The sequence below is a fragment of the Lolium perenne genome, chromosome 1 (assembly GCF_019359855.2).
Source record: "Lolium perenne isolate Kyuss_39 chromosome 1, Kyuss_2.0, whole genome shotgun sequence".
NCBI lineage: Eukaryota > Viridiplantae > Streptophyta > Magnoliopsida > Poales > Poaceae > Lolium > Lolium perenne.
The window spans coordinates 123,905,573-123,913,223 of NC_067244.2; positions in this window are offsets into that span (position 1 = coordinate 123,905,573).

Here is a 7,651-nt window from a genome sequence, read left to right on the forward strand (position 1 = left end):
AAACCAAAGTTGCCAATTGTATCCACCATACATACCTATATCGGGTATTTCACTGCCACTCCAAAGTGAATTGTTTGTGTGCTACCTTTAAATCTTCAAACATTACTACCTGGTTTGTGTTTTGTTCTTAGCTCATGAGAAATTATTGAATGGTTTATTGTCTTTTCATGAATTCATTTTGTGACTAGCATGCATAATGTGCTGGTCCATAATATTTCAAAAAAGAGCAAGGCAACTAGGTGCCCATCCCAAATAAAATATATAATGAACAAATAAACAAATAATGCTCCGCGCATTATTTACTGAAAAGATCCTAAATAATGGTGTGCAATGGAGAACTACATGGGAGCCGCTCTAGAGGTCACTATATGAAAGGATGATAGATTGTTTGATGCCATTCGTTGAAAAAGACATGCATACCTCTAAAAATATATATGTTCAACCTCCTATTGCATTCAAAATAAAAAGCTCTAGCACATGAGTAATTTTGCTTCCCTCTGCGTAGGGCCTTTCTTTTACTTCTATGTTGAGTCTTCAACATCTTGCTTTATGCACCAATTAAGATAGCATAGTTGTCATTCTGAGTATAATGTGCATAGTCCCAAAATTTATTATTGATTGATTCATGACTATGCTATTGCTTGTTCTTAAATTACTTGTATCTAGTCACCGTTTAAACTTTAAACGTGTCCTAGCATTTATGTTTTGCTACTTTATAAAGGACAAGCTGAGTACCAGTTTGCTATGTTTTCTCTATGCTCATAAACAAAAAGTTGCTTTCAATGCTCAATTATTTATGATCCTTTGTTTGAGTTACTTCTCATATTGTAACATAGTTGCTAAGTTCTATTGCTAGAATTATATCTATCATGCCTATGTTTAGAGTACTTTGATTCCAGCTCACAATGATTTACAATAACTTGATCAATATTGTGTTGGCTGCATGTCACCTCAAAAATTATTTTTGTTATCACTTACCTACTCGAGGATGAGCAGGAGTTAAGCTTGGGGATGCTGATATGTTGCAAACGTATCTATAATTTTTGATGCTCCATGCTTGTTTTACACCAATTATATTTGTTTTGTCTACACTTTGTTGCACTTTTATACAATTTTTATGGCACTAACCTATTGACAAGATGTCACAGTGTCAGTTCCCTGTTTTCTGTTGTATTGTATTTCATAAAAGTTGTACAGGAAATTTTCTCGGAATTGGACGAAACAAAAGTCGAAGATCTTATTTTTCCGTAACGAAGACGAAGTCCAGAGGGGGGTGAAGAAGCGCCACAGGGCGGCCAGACCAGGCCTAGGCGCGGCCCTGGCCCTGGCCGCGTTTAGGGGTGGTCTGGGGCCCCCTGGCCTCCACTGACCTCACCCTTCCTGATAGGTTCGCAGCATGGAAAACAAAAAAATTCTAGCGTGAACAAGAACAAAACCAAGATCCAATCTAGGAAGAGGTAAGATCTAATCTATGAAGATCGAAGCAACGAGAGAGATTGGAGACTAACCCTCGAAGATCCAAAGCCTTACGAGATCAGATCTCGTTGTTGATGTAGTCGATCGTCTCGGTGCTACAATCCGGCAGCACTTCCGTACTCGGTCGTGTGTACGGTGCCGATGAAGTCCTTCCTCTCCCCGTTCCAGAGGGCAGCGGAGGTGTGGTTTATCCCCTCGGAATCCCAGCAGCACGATGAAATGGTGGTGGTGGTGGAGGAGAAACTCTGCAGGGCTTCGCCTAAGCCGGAGCAGACGGTGCGGTGGAGGAGAGGGGGCGGCCAGGGTTGAGGCATGAGGGAGGGCTGCGCCCCCTGCCCCCTCCCCTCTTTATATAGGGGGAGGGTTGGTTGGGGTGGCCCCCATGCCCCAATCCCATCTAGGGTCGGCGGCCATAGGGGGGGGGGAGCTTTCTTCCCCCCAAGTCTCCCCCTAGGGTTTTGGGGAAACCCTAAAGGGGTGGTCGGCCTGGTCCTTGAGGGAATGTTGCGCCTGGCCCATTAGGGCAAGGAAGCACCCCCTCGGTCCATGTGGCCCCTCCTAGGGTCGTGGGCCCACTAGGGGACCCTTCCGGAACCTTCTAGAACTTCTCGGTCTTTCACCGAAAAATCCCGAACCCCCAAAATTAACTTCCCTTATATGAATCTTATTCTCTGAACCACCTCGTGATGTCATGGATCCCATCCGAGACTCTGAACAACATTCGGTCTTCATCTCATATTCTGAATCTACTTATATGATATCGAACCTTAAGCGCGTCACCCTACGGTTCGTGAACTATGCGGACATGATCGAGACTCCTCTCCGATCAATAATCAATAGCGGGACCTGGAGATCCATAATGGCTCCCACACATTCAGTGATAACTTTGTGATCGATTGAACTATTAACATACGATACAGATTTCCTTTGTCACGCGATACTTTACTTGTCCGAGGTTCGATCATTGGTATATCCATACCTAGTTCAACCTCGTTACCGACAAGTACTCTTTACTCGTACAGTGGTATGTCATCTCTTGTGACCTTGTCACATGCTTGCAAGCTAATTAGACGACACTAGTCATCAACCCGTGCATCACACGGGCTAGATATTTCCCACACATAAATATATGAAAGATATTTACCTCTAAAATTTGGCAAAGCTTTTGTTGTATATTAGCGTAGCATCCAGTCAGACATATTGATGTTTAAAGCTGGCATAATTTATAATACATTGATGGATTTATTTCCCCTATTCCATCTTATTTTGGTAGGCCTGTATTAAAATATGGTTAATATTTTCTTTAATTCACCAAGGCTACGTATGGGTCTAGAGCTCCTAGCTAACTTATGCATTTTCAAAATCGGCATCAAATGTACAGAACAAAATACTCTCCATATTATATCTGCAACTAATGAAGGAGTATATTTAAGAAGAAATACATGCTATTTAAAGCCGTGCTTACATCCTCCTATAGGGTTCAACACAAATGTATAAGTCACCGGCAAGCTGTGCGCCTCAATTTGAAATGATAGTTTATTTTGTTCTTTGGTATGAAAAAGAAAGCCAGGTTGTGTTACTCCATCTGAAACAACAGCCCGTTTACATCACATAAAGTACAATATCATGCGAACCTCAGCCTGATTTGCGCGACAATGGAAATAACTCTGGCAAAGCTCATGGACATGATGATGTCTTGTAGCACTTGAGTAAGCTCCCAAACAGTGTGGTGCTCCACTTCAAAGAATAGACTCGGCATTTTTTGTACGGATAAACAGATGCAGCATGCCGTATGTGCCGTCTACAATTTGTCAAGTTGCAGGCACAAATATGCAATTCTCCGGACATAAGTATTTAGTCAGATAACTGCTTCGGTTTTCTTGTCAATTTTCAGGTAGATAATATGTATATATGGAACTATAGAACAAAATCATCTCCATGCTACAAAAAATATCAATAAATTTTTTCACTATAAAACAGGCTTGGAAAGAAGCAACTAATAATTTATTTAACGGAATTATTAATATAGAAACGCATATTTGAGTATGTGCAATATTATGGAGAAACCATACACAGCATGTCGATCTTACCATTACTTCTCTGAAAAAGCCACACTACATATCCCATGTCGTTGTGCGCAACTGATTTCTTCATGTATTTCTATACCTAATAATAAAGGAGCTAAGGTTTCTGCCAAAAAGTTTCGTCAACGCTTTTTTTTGGACCATTTTGCCCTCCCACAAAATCACATATTATGCACCAATGCCACCGAAAAGTTAAAAAACGGTTCGATTCTTTTTCTCTCATCAGACTCCACCCGCCGCACGCACCAGGCTCGCCCGGCCACCATGGGTCTAGATCTCAGAACAGGGCCACCGCTGGGCTTTTTTGGTCAAAATTTCGCAGCGCCTGCTCAGGAGCAGATATGTTTGCGTCAATAGTCCCACCTCGCTCGCGTATAAAGAGTTCCACCAGTTTATATCACTAAATTTTCAGGGCTGTACCGAGCTGATTTGGAACAAGCATCAGCAAAGATGGAACGAATCGAACCCTGCTGGGGGGCGATTAAAGGAGCGAATTAAACGAAGGAGAAAGGATCACGATCCGCATAATTCAGGAAAGGAGGAAATTAAAGAAGCAAAATAGAGGAAATTGCACGCTGGTGGTGGCATAAGCACGGAATCAATCAGATGAAATTGGGAAAAAAGCTTGGAGGAGACAGATCCCAGAAAATCATGGCGAGCAATGGAGCCCCGCCCGACGGCGCCGGATTTCCCCAATCCTGCACATCTCCGAGCAGCAGGGACATCCGGGAACGGTGAGGTGCAGCGGCGTGGAGCGCTAGAAGCGGAGGGAGGGAGGTCGAGGCAGCCTCGCTCGCGGAGGATGTGTTCCCCTATGTGTGTCGCTCCTGCACTTCCAACGAACGCTCGATACTGGAATTTCTCTGATCTTGAGCCGCACAGGAGGTCAATGGACCTTATCTATTCGGTCCTTTTTTCACGAAGATTTCCGGGCAATTTGTAAATGAGGCAGGGAATAGCCTTTTTGTGCTTTTACAAATTATAATTAGGGCATCTCCTGAGCGACCGTTTGCGTCCGCTGGGCCGAAAAATGCGTTTGACACCACCTCCAGCGGTACGACGCATCGTGACCGGGACATCCGCTGCGACGCATACCCGGCGCATATTTGCGCCTAGAATGCGTCTCGGCGGACGCTGCGCAGACGCGCAAAGTGTCCGCTCGCGTCTCTACCGGGCCTGCGTGGCAGCGAGCCTGTATCGAGGGCATCGCTTCCGCGGTCAGCGCTTCCGCGTCTGCGTCGCAGCCTTCGCCATCAATGGCGCGACTGCCTCTTCTGCGCGCATTGGCGGGCGGCGGCTGGGATTCTGCGCCGCCTTCAATGGCATCGTATCCCACGCGCGGTCGGCCTTAAAAGTCCACCGGCCCCGTTCCTCCATCGCCCACACCTGCACTCGCACCACCACCGCCGCCTTTCCCTTCGACCGTCCACTGCCGCCTCGTCCTCGAAGACAGCAGGCGCCGACGAGTGCGCACCAGGCGTCGACGCGTGCGCAGTACAACGATGACCACGATGACGACGAATATGACGACGATGATGACTACATCGAGGCACTGACGTACCACAACGAGTAGGTCAAGGACAACAGTGACGACTACGTCGATGTCGTCTTCCAGGAATGGCAGCTGGCCATGGCGGAGGGCCACAAGTTCGAGTTCCCAGACAACATGACGGACGACGAGATGGCGAAGCTCGGCGTCCTCGTCTCTGAAAACGACCCGCCTGTGCAGTCGTCGCTGCCCCGCTACGCCGCCAGCTTCATGCCGCTGGGCCTGTCGGAGGATGAAGCCCTGCGACTGGCGCTACAGGACTCGGCCGCGCCACAACCGCCGCCGTACAACCCCTGGGCTCCTACACCAGTACACCACCACCACATCCCTGGGCGCCTCCACCGCCACCAGAGCCACAGCCCTGGGCGCCTCCACCACAGCCACAGCCCTGGGCGCATTCACCGCACCCACATTCCTGGGCGCCTCCACCTCAAGCACCGCCGGCGCGTTCGGCGTATGTTCCGCCGGTATCCAACTGGTCTTGGACGGTTCCAGAGCTCATCGTGCTCGACAGCGACGAGGAGCAGCAGTAGGCGTAGGCGTTTAGGGTTTATTTTCATGTGTTAAACTATGTAAATTATGTTTTCAGGCCTCTGCTGATGCCTCCCGCCTTTTGGTACTCCTGTTGCAGCTGGTGAACTTAGACTTATGGGACTCGTTAATTGTCATCCCCGACTGATGGCAACCAACCTGAATTCATTCCAAATATTGGTGCTGCTTCACTTACGGATAGTGCTGATTGGTTTTGTTCAAATGAATTTGATGCTTCTGATTTATTTGGGTGCATAAGCAAGTATAGTGGTGTGCGTGAGAAAAGCATACCCGGTGGCAAAACTGATAAAAGTGAGGAGATAAAAAGGAGTAGATGATAAGGAGGAAGTGACGTGTGGTGGAAGATTTTACTTTCTTTTAACCCAGTAACTAAGTAATATCACATAATTAGACGGCGATGCTGCAGTGAGCGGTGAGTGACGATAGTGCGAGCTGACAATGCCTCTCACCGGGGGAGCTAGATAACGCGATGGGACGAGCTGGGGGGATTTTTGGGCAGCCAAGACAGAAGAGCACATGGGCTCTAGCTAGGGTAGTCTCATTTTTTTACTATGATTTTTCTTTTTCTAGAACTCAAATCAAGTTTTGAGTTTAAAAGAAATCAAGTTTAATTTTGACTAAAAACTATAGGAATCCTAATTTGGGAAGGAGGAAGTAGTACCATGGGTAATCTTAGGAAATGCGAATCGACTGGTCTAGATTGGTGAACTTATTTATAAGGTTAACAACATGTTTCTTTTGTTCGTGAATTTTCCTTTTGCAAGATTTGGAAAAAAAAACTGGAGCAAGCGGTTATCTATTGCCATTCAACTTCCAGAAATTTAAGAAAAGTACATTATTGTTAGATTCTATATCAGATTCTATTATTCCGTGGTCCTCTAGATTTCAGGATACTTACAACCGTGGTGCAGCCAAATATAGTTCTAATAAAATAAATGCATAATTCTCTTAAAGATCTGAGTCAGACGTTTTCGCAAATGCAAGTGTTGCAGTGATAAATGCCACATGCCATAGGGGATACCTAATCTAAGAGCACTAAAGCATCAGCATAGACGGTGCAACAATGTGAAGAACACGAGAACATACTGGTTGATTTGTACCCAGCGAGTTCAGTTTCACTCATGTGGAGGACTGGCGGTTGCATGATTTTTATATTGAGAAACAAGGGTCTCAGATTGGTGCGGTTTCGGTGGTGCTTTGGCCGTGGGTCCCGCAAGAATGATATCTAACTACAACATACGTAACAACCGAATACCATGCTGGCACAAATGAGAAGTGTCATCAATCATGCTATACTTGGCTGGGTTTATCCCGATGCAACGCACGGGCATTTTTACTATCTATACCTAATAATGAAGGAGCTAAGGTTTCTGCCAAAATTTTCGTTCAACTTTTTTTTGGACCGTTTTACCCTCCCACCAAAATACATATTACAGCGAGATGCCACCGTACCGGTTCGTGGTTCGTCGTATTTTCTTCTCACACGCCAGCAAACGCTGCCATGCGACCACGATTTTTTCTCAAATCAGGCCCATAAGAGAAATTCACAAGCGACCAGAACGAATCCATCCAGAAAACATACAATCGAATAGTCCCACATCGTTTCCTTACAACGAGTGCCACCGGTTTATATACATTGGAATTTGCCTGAAATATCAGCAAGGTGAATCAAGTACCACACCATTGATTGGTCTGAAATCTGCTGGGGACGGAGCTCCACGAGGCACAGGACGATGGTGGCGCGTAGGTAGGGCTTGGCGGTCGAGGACGTTCTTCTGCTCGTAGAGGCGACTGCCGGAGCTAGAGCGGAGGCGCGGCCTGGTGCAGACGCGGCGCGCTCGTGAGTTGAGGAGCGACGAGAACGAGAAGGGGAAGCTCGGGACAGCCTTTGGCGCAGGAGGCCGACGGCGGCGGCTCGCCGACGCTGGAGCTCGCACCCGCGGCGCGAGCATGAGACTGCCCTGGCGGAGGCGGTGACTGCAGCAGCAGG